The sequence below is a fragment of the Tarenaya hassleriana genome, unplaced genomic scaffold (genome assembly GCF_000463585.1).
Source record: "Tarenaya hassleriana unplaced genomic scaffold, ASM46358v1 Cleome6, whole genome shotgun sequence".
In the NCBI taxonomy this organism is placed as follows: Eukaryota; Viridiplantae; Streptophyta; class Magnoliopsida; order Brassicales; family Cleomaceae; genus Tarenaya; species Tarenaya hassleriana.
Window position 1 is genome coordinate 2790138 of NW_010968505.1, and position 14677 is coordinate 2804814.

Sequence of the window (14677 nt, forward strand, 5' to 3'; positions counted from 1 at the left end):
GAATAGTTTGACTTGTTTGACGGGTGCTCTAAGTTTAACTAATATCTAGCATGACCATTAATCTATGTTTTAGTGCATCCGACTGTCGACAATATCATCGTGACTCGATTTCTATCCGTCTTTTTCACAAAACACTGTTTCTCACCCAATCCGAAAACCCTATTTCGATATTTCAGTGACAATTTGTCATTCAAACCATAGTTTTTCAAATTTCTATTTCAAACCCTATTCTTAACGAAAACTTAATAGAAATTCTAAAACCGAATCTCAATGTATATCCGAAACCCTAAAAAATTTGATTTTTGCGGAGTTAAAAAACTATACCTGGAGGTCTTCGCAAGTAGGGTCCGAAGAGGGGGCCGAAGATGATGAAGACGAAGAGGGGGCCGAAGACGAAGCCATTATTCGTGCAAATTTGACGAGTTTGACGAACTCGCAGAAAGATCGCACAGAAAAATCACAGAGTGAAGAGAAAATGAAGAAGAAGAAACGACTATGAAGAAATGAAAGTGTCTGTCGAAAAGGGGTAAAAAAAACTATTTGGTTTTTCAAATTTTTTTAATTTAGTAACTTCCCAATTTTTTGTCTTTTTTCTCCAGATGTTGACACGTGTATTTTTTAAAGGGGGTAACGATGTCTTTTCATTCTTTTTCAGTTTTTTTTGAAGGTTTTTTGTTTGAAGGGTAGGTCATGTAAGTGAAATCGACATTTAAAGGTATTTTTGTAATAATCCCGTATTAATGTTGTTATTTCACTCGGGCCGAAAAGAAAAATATCTAAATCGAATGAATAATTTTGGACTGCCACCACCAGTCGAAGTCACGTATCCGATTTTTTTTTTTTTTTTTTGTCTGTTGATTTTATTAGTGGGTTGTTGAATTTTGCTTTTTTGCGAAAAGATCAAATATTCTTTTGATAACAACGATATAATTACAAAAATCGGATTCGAACCCAACAAGAAGTCGCAAACACACTTTATCAAGAGCAAAAAAAAAAAGTGTATATCTTAACAACACTTAGTGTAACATAAGATCTGATTAGTAGTTTAATTTATGTTTTCACTGGTAATAAACATATTGGAATTATGACGTCATATGCGTTATCGAATGAACGGTGGAGAACGGACCAAAAGGGTTTGGTCTTTCTTTCTTTTGACAAAAAGGGCTATAAACTTTTAATAATCTAGCTGTGAATTAGGATGCGTCATTGTCTGTTAATTTTTATTTAGGCAGACATAAATGACGCAAATCCATTGAAATGTACTCTTTTTACTACGTGAGGCGTTTCGGTATTCCTTTTGGATTCGATTTGAAAATGGTTCGATTCGGTTTTTTAAAAATATATATCAATGGTTATTATATTATATTCGGTTCGGTTTAGATTTAGTTTTTATTAAAAAAAATTCAAATCTTCTTAAAAGAATTTTTGTTTTTTTGTTTTTTCTTTAAATTCGATTCTTTTCTGAAAAATTCATTTTTTATAAAAAAAAAACGGATCGGTTAAAAAATATCATATTTTTATTCGGTATGGTTTGGTTGCAATACCGAATAAAATTATACTAAATAATATATATTCATATTCCGATTTAATTTGGATTTAAAGTTTTTGGTTTTGGATTTTTAGATTAAGAATTAAAAAAACGTAAGTTTAAGAATAAATTTGTTTAGAAAACAATATTTTTGTCAATAAAATCGTAATTTGATATAGAAAAATTGAATACACATAATTTTTTCAAAATCGAAAGATTTAAACTGGAAATAACCGAACGCTAAATATTCACCCATAATAACTATACGTAATATTTTTGTTTGTATAATTTTAAGACAAACGGTTTATTTAAATTATGCGATGTTCTCGATAGAAAAAATTACAATATTGTTATATTCATTGTTATGGTTCTAGGGTTTTTGTAAAATGGTTTAGTGTAAAAATAAGGAAAAACAATGATACGATCAAACATGCATGCATACATTGGATTATTAATCCAACATTACACATGTACATAACCTAATAAACCAGATTTTGATGCATGTAACCCAAACTTCACATTTTCCATGTATATTATACGAGTTGTTAGGAATTAAATTGTTTTTAATAGGATTCTACTTATATATTTAATTAATCAAATTTTAGAAAATTTTAAAATTATTTTGGATTTTTTTAAATGTTGGTTGCATAGTAGTTAGTATTTTATATGCGCTACAATTACATAAATAAGCGAATATTCCGTACCAACTATTTATAATAACTAACATTATTCTCTTGATTCTCACAAGGCAATGGCCAATGAAACATACTCTACTGGCACATTTTTGTCTAATTATATATCATTGCAGATGCTATGATTTTTTATTTTTATTTTTACAAAAAGATGCTATGAAATTTGTTAATTCACTTTCATCTTTCTTTCAGATGCTAATTTTTCAGGTTATTATCAATAATATTTTTCGATTATATGGACCACACTATATTATTTACTTTGTTTTTAAATTCATTACAAACTTAACATATTATTATGAATAAATTTCAAAATATATATTTGTTTATTTTCCTTCATCGGCCGACAAAAATTTCCTGATCCGGCTCTAGAATAAAGTCGATTACAGTTTTTCTCCTTGTTTTAGTCGTGCATTTTTTAAATTCGTAGAATATAGTCCAAAATTAGATGCGTCCTATTTTTAATCATTATGTCATTGGAAACCTTTTATGGGTTTCTACTAAAATATGAAACTATTAAATAAATAGAACTGCATATAAATGAAATACAAAATTATTCTTTGAATATTTATAAAGTATGGAATATAAAATCTGATATTATACTATCTTTTGTATAGAGTTTTGTGATGGATGAACACTTGAAATGCACAAGAAACTAATGCACGCATGGTCCATAATCGATGCGGACATTCGCATATGTGCGTAATTTTCCAACTATATGGATTTCCGTATAAAATATATCTCTAATTATAAAACTAATAAATATATTAACATCAATCCTATGACTTTAAATCACTGGATTGTCCATAGTATTTTATTTATTTATTTGACGGGTTTTTTTTTTCAATATATAGTTAATGTTATATCCGACCAATTTAACTAAACTTACGTAATTTGTTATAAAATCGTTATTTAGATTTGATAATGATAATGCTGTGCTCAATCTGTTTACAATTTTTTTTTTACCGTAAATAAATTATAAAATTTATATAATATTATAATATATATATCTTATTATATGTTTTTATTTTTTAGGTCTTTACAATAAAAATTATAACAAAATATTAAAGTAAATAATATTATATATTTAAATTATTAATTAATAATAATAATTAAAATAATAAATATTAATAATGAAATAAATTTAAATACATAACATATTTTAAAAATAAAAATTTTCATATAATAACAAATCCAAAACAATTAAAAATAAGTAGTATATAAATTCTAATATTGTGTATTTTTTTAAAAAATTAACCATATGTAACAAAATATCCTAATACTTATATTCTTTGTGTTAATTGATTTTATATATATATAATGAATGAGGGCTTCTGATTGAATGGTAGTTGTATAGACAACGTCAGTATAACTACAAGGCGTTTTAAGAAATTAAAATAAAACCAAATTGAAAATAAACGTCCAATAATATATATATATATATATATATATATATATATATATATATATTATAAGTAAAGAAATCAAATAGCACCAAAAAGCAATGGGAAACAGTAACACAAAATTAAACAACCTCGAATGTCACTGAAAACCGCATAACTTTTAAAAAGACAAAACACTCTTTTTTGAACAACTTTTACTCCCCCTTTCTGTCTTTGCTTTCCATTCCAATAATTTTCAATTTATTTAATAAGAAAATTACTTGTTCGTTGTGTCCAATAATAGGATATATACTATGTGAAAACCTTAATTTTTATATCATTCCCCCACAAAATTAATATATATATATATATACATATTTATGTATATATTTAGTTTTCTTTCATTTTTACAAAATTTTATGAATTAGCTTTCAAAAAACTGTCTCTTGAAATTTTCGTGTAAGAAAATTTTATTATTAACGCCAAAACATATATTAACTAATCAAATAATTTCTCTAAGAATAATTGAGCTTTCTGGCGCACCTAAAAATGATTCACGTTCGTATCATAGAAATCAATCGTCCAATTAATTTTTTTTTCAAGACACTGTCAATATGTAAATATGAAATCTAAATTCTGCTAAATTTGATAAGAATATTATATATACATATAACAATATTTAAAAAATAAATGAAGTTATTATTGATAGAGAGAGCTGGTCGACATATTTTCAAATCAAATGTTATTATTTAGGTATATATGTGTAATCATAAGGGTAAAATAATTACTTTAGACACACTATAATTCCCAAAACTATAGACTCATGTGTATAACGATAAATAAACATTAAAAGCATTAGATTACATGTAAAATTAGCGATCTTGGATTACACTTGGTAGTGAACTGCTTAATAATAATAATAATAATAATAATAAAAAACTATTACAAATTTATAAATTGATAATATATGTCAAATAGTTATCAATAGAATTACATTTGGACGTTGTGATTCGCTCGAAATGGTATGCATGGATGTATATAGAAAAAATTTGCGTCAGTGTGCCAAATATGTCATGTCATTAGAAATTTATACTTTTTTTTTTTCTTCGTTTGCAAACTATACCTTTATATAAATTTTTGACAAAAATATCCTTATTTTATTATCTATTTTCAATATTGTCATTTAGCGCTTCGAAAAATATACAGTATGAAAAACATATTTTTTTTGGAAACTGTGTTATTAAGGAGAATTGTTTTTCATCTGGGACAACTGTTTTTCATCTAGAAGAACTTGTTTTCATCCGAGAGATCTATTTTTTATCTTGAAAAAAAATATTTTCATCCGGACAAAAAACAGTTCTCCCATACAAAAAACAGATTCTCCCGGACGAAAAACAACTATTCCGGACAAAAAACCGTTATTCCGGACAAAAAAGAGACTCTCCCGAACAAAAAATAGTTTTTTCGGATGAAAAACAGCTCTCCCGAACAAAAAACAGACTCTCCCGGATGAAAAACAGCTCTTCCGGACGAAAAATAGTTCTTCCAGACAAAAAATAGATTCTCCCAGACAAAATGCAACTCTCCCGGACAAAAAACAGACTCTCTCGGATGAAAAACAGTTGTTCCGGATGAAAAACAGTTCTCTCGGATAACACAGTTTTCAAAAAAATCTGTTTTTCATGTTGCACATTTCTCGGGACGCTAAATGTCAATATTGAAATTATATAATAAAGTAAAAGTATTTTTGTCAAAAAATTATGAAAATGTATAGTTTGTAAAGAAAGAAAAAAAAAAGATATAGATTTCTAATGATGTGACATATTTGTCACAGTTTACCAATTGCCCCATGTATATAAGTGTAAACACACACATGCATATATTAATAATTTGCCGATTTATAGCCTTTGTTAAATTAGGAAAGCTCCATATTCTGTGCTCCAAGAGGGGGTCTAAAATATGATCAAAGACTATGTATGGGTCAATGTTTAGATACCACTCATGCATCTTTGTTTTATATACATTAAGAGAGGTGGGCAAAAAAAAAAAAGAATACAATAAAAAGAAAAATATTGTGCATTATTCATATGAATATTTAAAATATGAAAGGACATTGCAATGGTGGTTGGCTGATATGATGGTACAAACCTATCAATATTTATAAAATATAGAAAATATAAAAATCGGTTTTGGACCTATTCAAGCACTTCTTTCTATTTATTGTTATCTTAAGTATTTTTTTTACAATATTATATTTCTCCATGATTATAATACTGGACTAACTAAATCGGGTTGAAATTTTAGATTTATTCAATTATTCAAATCCGGGGAATTTAATCCGATTTAGGACATGTTTTTTTTTTTGTATTGATTAATTAATGATACGACTTAATTACTATTTAATTACTATCTTGTGTTTTTTTTTTGCCACCGTATAATATTTTTTAGTGAAACTGGTAAATTTACAGTGAAAGACTGTGATATTTCAACCTTTTATTTTTCTTACAAGTCAATTATGTATGAAAACTATATGATCATTGGCATATCGCTGTTTAAATAACGTCCTTTCTACACAATAATTGGACACAGAAGTCTAAAAAGCCAAAATTTAAGTCATTTGTCAAATTCCCATTTATCTCACACACACATATATTATGATATATTTACTTACTTATAAATATATATATATATATATATATATTTATCATACACACACACACATATATATATATATATATATTATGACAAGTTGATCTTTTATTGCTTACTTTTCCATTCTACTTGAAAAATGTATAAATCTTCTCATCTCATAGGGGAATGTTTTTGTTTTCCAGATATAAAATAGTGTTTCGAATAAAATGAGAAAAAAGGGGAATGTTACAACTAATATATATATATATATATATGTTTTACCAAATATATATATATATATGTATATGTATATGTATATATATATGTATATGTATATGTATATATATGAGACTAATGAGAGGTATAAATAACGAAAGAGATTGTCGGAACTTTAAGATGCCGCCACGTTGATTAATATCGACCGTTGGTTTTGGATTTAAGAATAGTGTGTATATATATATATATTAGAGTTGACAACTACATGTCCTGAAATGGCAAGTATTCGTTAATTATTATTTGGTTACGGAATTATTGTCGATGCCAGTAATGGAAATCTGCGAGATATTATAAATAATTAATAAACTAAGCGACGAATTCCATGTCTTATATATAAAATTATTATCGCCAAATAATATGCTTTCAACGAACTCTGGATATGGAAATTAAATAATTCAGATTTAGACTTGTAATGCGCATAACATATTCCACGACTATTTATTTTAATAAAAATTGAAATTAATTTTCAAAATATTCAAAGTTTAACGGTCACAGATATTCATAATGTTTTAAAAATCAAACTTCAAAATCATTAGGTTCATTATTTTTTTATTATTTTCATCGAATCCAATGATTGTTAAGAAATTTCATAGACCATTAGGTAGCTCTCCAAATAACAGTTCGATTAAAAAATCGCAGTTTCTGTCTAATTTATTTTGATAACCATAGATGTTTCAGATATTTTTGTAATTATAACCTTATATATTTCTGATATTTTTGTGGATAATTAATTAACGCGGAATTCGATATTTAAAGTCGTTGTGATATACATTGCGCTTCAAAAATCAATACATAACAATTTTTTTGTGTGTGACATAGTTTACATAAATCAATCTACATAAAACATATATAACATAACAAATAATCAATGTAATGTCTAGATTATGGACTGGAACTAAATTTGATTAACAAATTTCATCGACATTCTCGAGAATAAATCAAAATATTCAATTTTTAAATAGATCTGAAAAACTAATGAATTAAAATTTTGAAATTTTTTGTCCAAAAAAAGAGGAAAACATCAAGGGGAACTTTGTGTGATCGTGGCGTAGCCACGTCAGTCATAGTGGGAGTGAAACAAAATGATTGTTTCAATAAAATAAGTAGGGGTGGGATGGGCGTTTCGGAAAACGGTTCGGGTTCGGGACGGAATGGATCGGTTCGGTTCTTTTGGTTTTACAAAAATAGGTACCAATCGGGTTTTTTATTATATTCGGTTCGGTATCGGTTCAGTTCGGTTCGGTTCCGAGTTTTATTAAAAAAATGTTAGATTTCTTTTAAAAATATTTGGTTTTTCGGGATTTTTAAAGTTCGGTTCGGTTCCGAGAAAATTTAGTTCTCTAAAAATAGTATCATTCGGAAAATAACAGCGGTTTCGGATCGAGAAAAATACCGTTTTAACGGTTTGGTTCAGTCCGAGTCCGAAGAATCGAACCGAAACGTCCAGCCCTAAAAAGAAGCATGTAAGCATATATATATATATATATATATATATATATATTACTGTATTCCGAGACAAACGTCTTTGTTGTCATCATCAGCGACAGATATTTTAATTTTTTTAAAATTATCATGTTTCTATGATTTATTCATCGTCTTTGGCGATGGCGTCGCATCGAATAGGGCTTTCTTTATTCATTTTAACTTACGGATCAATTTTTAATTACAATTTGAATTCTATAATTATTTTATTCCAAATAATATAAATAAGTATTCGAGTTCGTTATAGATCACTAATATCGATAACTTATTTTAAAAATTATGATTTCAAGATGTATTTATTTAATATTTTTAGTTTTCGATTATAAAAATGTGTTTAGCACGTCACACACCGAAATTAAATTAGGTTAATGTAAGAAACCATCAACGTATTAAATACTTTCGACAAATAATATGAATTTCATTGAATATTTTGAAACAATGCATGGATCGATGCATGATGATAGACGAACACATGTATTCTCGTGGAATCTGCAGCCAAAGTACAAGCACGTTTTAAGTTGAATTGTTTATTACTACAAATTTATCCGTCTTTTTTACGATATTAACATATTCGATTTAGTAAATTTAAATATACAGCAACTAGTTAATGTATCATGTGTCATGATCTATTACAAAAATCAATACGTAGTAAATACAAAATGTTTTAATTAGAAAAACATTAAATAAGGAATATGAAAATAACAATAACTTTGAATATACATTACCTAGTTAATGTAACATAATCTATTAACAAATACCAAGTAACAAATATAATATTTTTTATTTTGTAAAAAAAATATTTGGATAATGAATATAAAAATAACAAAAACATAAATTACTAATTATTTTTTAAAATAATGAATATTTTTATTTTAAAAAATAAATATTGAACGAAATATAAATCAATCGAATTAAAATTTTATTAAATAATATGAAGAATATAGTTTTCTAAAACAAAAAATCTAAATGAAAGAAATAACCTAACCGAAATAATATTTTTTACCCTTATAACGATATGCTATGTATTTTGATTTGTCAATCGTGTAAGTGCTTAATGAATTGTAAATCGAATTACGTTAAATTGTCTTTTATTTTTATTTTACATAATTAATTAATAATTTAAGTGAAATAATGATTTGAAATCTAGGGTTTCATTTTTAAACTTTCATTTCTTTTTTTGTTTAACATCAATATCTATTTAATAGATATTTGGCCTGTATATATATAAAGTAGGATTAATTAAGAATATAAAGTCGTGAGAATAAAATATCGCATTGTTACTTCATTGATATCGGAATTAAGAGTCTTATCTTCATGTATAACTTTACATAAACGTCCAGACGTGGTGGTCCGGTGGTGTGGAAATACAAAGTGTTATTCTACAACCCGGATTCGAACCCCCTCTAAATAATCTTCAGAACCAAAAAAAAAAAAAAAATTACATAAACTTAAAGTGGAAAATTTATGCGTTATTTTATGAAGTGCTATTATACAATATGATCATTAACGATAAATTGTAATCTATATATTTTTTTAAAAAAACGAAAACTATCTATATTAATATGCATATTTAGAAGGTTCGAATTTTAATCGAAAATTAAAGATATATGAAAATGAGAGGGCTACAATATTAATATGAAAGCATGCTGACGGTCAAACCATCGTCTCGGGGTAATGAAGTGAGAAAGCGAAGGATGAGCAAGTGGGCCCCACGATCCCTTTTATATTAATTATAATTTATAACCCTTGTCTTACTAAGTCCACAACCCAATCAAAACCCCATCACAATTTCTTTTCTTTTATTATTATTATCATTATTAAATTTCTTTATATCCATTCTTAGCATTATCATTATTCATTATAAATATAGACCTGCAAGAATGAATTATTACAAGAAGAAAAAATTAATTACCATTACTAATCTTAATTTTCGATTGGTTATTACATAATTGATTGCCTCGATTAGGAAAGGAGACTTGTTAACGTGAATGAAAATAAGTTTTGAGTTCTTTTTTTCAAGATTGGGATTTGATCTGATATATAAGATTCTATCAGTGAGTTATATTTTAAATATAATGTTTAAATATATCTTGAAGTTTTGATATAAACACTATCACAATACATGAAAATTAAATGAAACTGGTATCCAAATATATTTTGGTTATTTTTATTTCTCAAGTTTCGAAAAACAAAAGATTTGAGTTAGAATATCTATTTTATATATAATTTTAACTCACATATATTCTATGTTGTTTTGTTTTTACTGCCAAATAATTTGAACGTAAAATATATTTTGATACGCTCTTTACTGAAATGCGGCAAGGGACATCATGATCCCCTAGCTAATTTGGTATTAAATTTTCAATAATCTCAATAAATAAATGGAAAGCATTGACTATTGAGCACCCAATTAAAAGTTAATTGAAGGAAAAATAAAAAAATAAATTTCTTCTTCCGGAATGTGGTAGTAATCACTGACAGAAAGTGGGGCCCAAACGACTGCCCAACAAAATCGTGAGACTAGATTTCGTGACGGTCCTTGTCGACTACTCATTTATCGACACGTGACGGATTCATCGGCCTGTCAGTCACAGCCATGTCACTCTCCACCTTTTCCCCCGATGTCGACCCATTAACCCCTCGAGTAATCATACCTCAAATTTTATTGGTTCAGTTTATTAAATTTTTTTTTTGTTTTTATATTTTTATAAAAAGTGAAATTTTTATTTTTATGATTAAAAAACATTACGTATGACTTTAGAAATTGTTCGATGACATTTCTGTTGTGAATACAAGGTGAATTCCGCGATGCATGTAATGTATGATATTATTATATTATTGACATTGTTGTACTGAAAATGCGAAGGAGACAAGTGATAATGTATGCATTGACATTTCGAACAAGTGGGATAGAAATGTCCGTGGTTTTTACAGGGTAGAGACAGCACACAGTTGACCTCTTGTCGGGTTGGCTGTTTTATCTCTCTCCCAACCTCCCACACATAATATCTCCATTTATAAAACCAAAATTTCGAAATACCATGTTGGATTATTCGACGCTTATCGATGTAAATTTTGTTTTAGAATCTACGTTAAATTGAGATTTTTTTTTGGTTACGTTGGGAAATCTCTATCCTACAACCCTTCGGATCGGACACCGGACACCACAACGCCTCTCAATCCATGGACCGGACGAGAACGACATCAAGACAACATCGCGGACTTGAAAAAATCCACCGCCCTGCGCAGTAGCCGGCAAACTACGCATAGCAGGTAAACCAGCCTCGAAAAGCTGACCGGCTCAAAAGGAGTACTATACCTAGGATTCGAACCCACAACTTCATGGAGGAGGGGGTTGTCATTAACCACTAGGATTGGGGATTCCCCTCAAATTAAGAATTTTTCTTAATTGCAAATAACTATTGTAAAAATTTTCGAAATCCCCATTAATATAAATAACATAGATAATTCTTCTAGTTTGGATTTTAAAATATATCTAAACTAAGTTAACTAACTAGTAAATAACATTTTTTTTAAAAATTATATGTTTTTAATAACGCTACATTTTAAAAGATTTCTAAATATCACTGTGACAACCCAGAGTACCGTAGGAGGGCGGGGAGTGATCGTCGGTGCAGAGGCACAGACAAGGGGCGGTTCCTGACGAACTTCTGGGTAGGGAGTACAAGGATGAATCGAACACACCGGAATGACAGAGATCCGAGGGCTGTATAGGTATGGGACTATGCAGTCTAAGATTGCAGTCTAAGATAACATAAAAAGAATTAGTTAGGCTACTCATAGCAACAAGGTGCACCTACCTTTTTGGTTGACTGGTGCACCTACCTTTTTGGTTGACTATCACGAGAGAACTCCAAAGTTAAGCGTGCTGGCTCTTGAGCAATCTCAGGATTGGTGACCTACTGGGAAGTATCTCGGTATACGTGCGAGTGAGGATAAAACACGCTGAAAGGTCTCGGGTTGCTGTGTAGGGCATTTTCGACAATTCGTAGCAGCTTCGGGTCGTTACAGATGGTATCAGAGCCGGTACTCTTCCAGTACGTTGTGGTTCGAGGACGAACCAAGCGGAAGCTGGTGGGCCTGTGACAACCTAGAGTACCGTAGGAGGGCGGAGAGTGATCGCCGGTGCAGAGGCACGGACAAGGGGCGGCTCCTGACGAGCTTCTGGGTAGTGGGTACAAGGATGAATCGAACACACCGGAATGAGAGAGATCCGAGGGCTGTATAGGTGTGGGACTATGCAGTCTAAGATAACATAAAAGAATTAGTTAGGCTACTCATAGCAACAAGGTGCACCTACCTTTTTGGTTGACTATCCCGAGAGAACTCCAAAGTTAAACGTGCTGGCTCTGGAGCAATCTCAGGATGGGTGACCTACTGGGAAGTGTCTCGGTATGCATGCGAGTGAGGATAAAATACGCTGAAAGGTCTCGGGTTGTTGTGTGAGGGCAGTTTCGACAATTCGTAACGGCCTCGGATCGTTACAATCACAAATCGGAGTCACGCCATAATTTAATAGATATAAATACAACATATTTCAATGACATTCAATTTTAATTGATACTCCATCCGTTTCAAAATATTTGTAGTTTTAGATTATTTTTCATATTTTAAAATATTTATCATTTTACATTTTCAAGATTTTTTTTACAATAATTTCTAATTTTATTCTTATTAAATTTTAATAAATTATTAATGATAACATTGTTTTTATTATTAAATAAAGGTATATATAATTTTTTTTTAAAAAAAATGTAAAATAACTTATAACCACAATTATTTTAACAATTATTTTGAAGAGGAGTGAATATTTTTTAAAAAGCTATTCAATAACATTTTTAGTTCTTTTAAAATTGCATACAATCCAAAAACTCAGTTCGAGCATATCATCAAAAGTAATGAAGAATTTATGAAAACGAATCGACTCATTTCGTCGAACAGTTGGTGTGCGAATAAGATTTGGATAATGCTCTGAAACATCGAAAACACTATTTTTCTCCAAACCCAAGAAACACACTGAGATTCCCCAAATGACAGCCTGTATCTTCATGGCGGAGGAACAATGAAAGATTCAGTTCGCCGGGAAAATGATCGGCCATCCCAGGACCGGAAATCAGCGCTGGCGTCCGCCATGGCTGCAAGCTCTGGAGATCCCACCCATCGACTATGATGACATCAAAGACTCCACCTTCTCTCTCAACCACCACCAAATCTCACCCTCCTCACCGTAACTTCCGTCTCCGGCGATGGGCACCGTCGTGGAATGCGAGGCGCCGTTGCGGGGAGGGTTCACGGAATACGAAGTCGGAGATGTACCGAGGATCGCTTTGGATAAATCTGGCTGCACCGGAACTGAAGAGTTATTATCCAGTGTGGTCGAGTTCACCGTATCTAACAGTCGTCCATCCCTCTAAAATAATATATATATATATATAGAGACAGCACACAGTTGACCTCTTGTCGGGTTGGCTGTTTTTTTTCGGTTAATCACTAGTTATCATAATTTGTAATGCTAATAGAGTTATCAAAACACAACAGTAGAGTAGGAGTGGGCAAAACAGCCAAACTGATTTGTTATTCGATTCGTATCCGAACCGAAAATTCGGATATCCGAAGTTTACGGATCGGATATGAATATTTATTTGGAGATATTTGTCAGATACAGATCAGATACGGATATTAAAATTAAATTATCCGATATATCCGATCCGATCCGTATTTTGTAATAATATTATTAAATATAAGAATAGTTTGGTATGAAGATTTAAAATGTTTAATATTTACACGTTTTTTAGGGTGATTCAAGAAAAAATTTATATATATTGAGGTTTATAATTTTAATATTTTGAATATTAAGATTTATTATGTTTATTGTTTTGAATTTTAAATTTTGAATTTTGAATATATTTGTATGTGATAGATTATAATTGTATTTATATTTGAGTTGATTTGGAATGTTTAAATTATGAATTTTAAATTTGTGAATATCATTTATCTTAAATAGTTTATATATTTTATTTACATTTTAATTTAATTTAAGTTTAAAATTTTATAATATTTTAGATCGAATATGGATATCCGTAAATATCCGTGATTTTTACGAATATCCGAAGTTACGGATATCCGAAAATTACGGATCGGATACGGATAATAAAATCGAATATTTATGCAGATCGGATACGAATACGAATATCTCAAAAATCTCGGATATCCGATCCATGTCCATCCTTACAGTAGACAATGTGATATGGTCTTTTGCATAGGGTCCTTAATTTCGAGGGCACATAATTTTATTAAAAAAAATTAGTTATAATTTATTACAATTACTTTCTGTAACTAATTTTTAAGAGTCTCATCATTTTTACCAATTTAAAAAAATTTAGATTTGTTAAAGACGATTTTTTAACTCAATTTTCTATATAAATAAAAAAATCAATCAAAATATTTTAAACTTGATTTTAAAATTTTCATTATCTTTTTTGATATCCAAACATTAATCAAATTCTTTTCAAATAAAAAAATATCATAATTTTAGATTTCTCAATAATATAAAATTTTTCACTTCTTTTAGTTGTTTAATAGTATGATTTATTTTAGAATATAATTATTTATATCATTAGTTATATTATATTTAATAAAATGAAATTATATTATATTATATTCTTCTT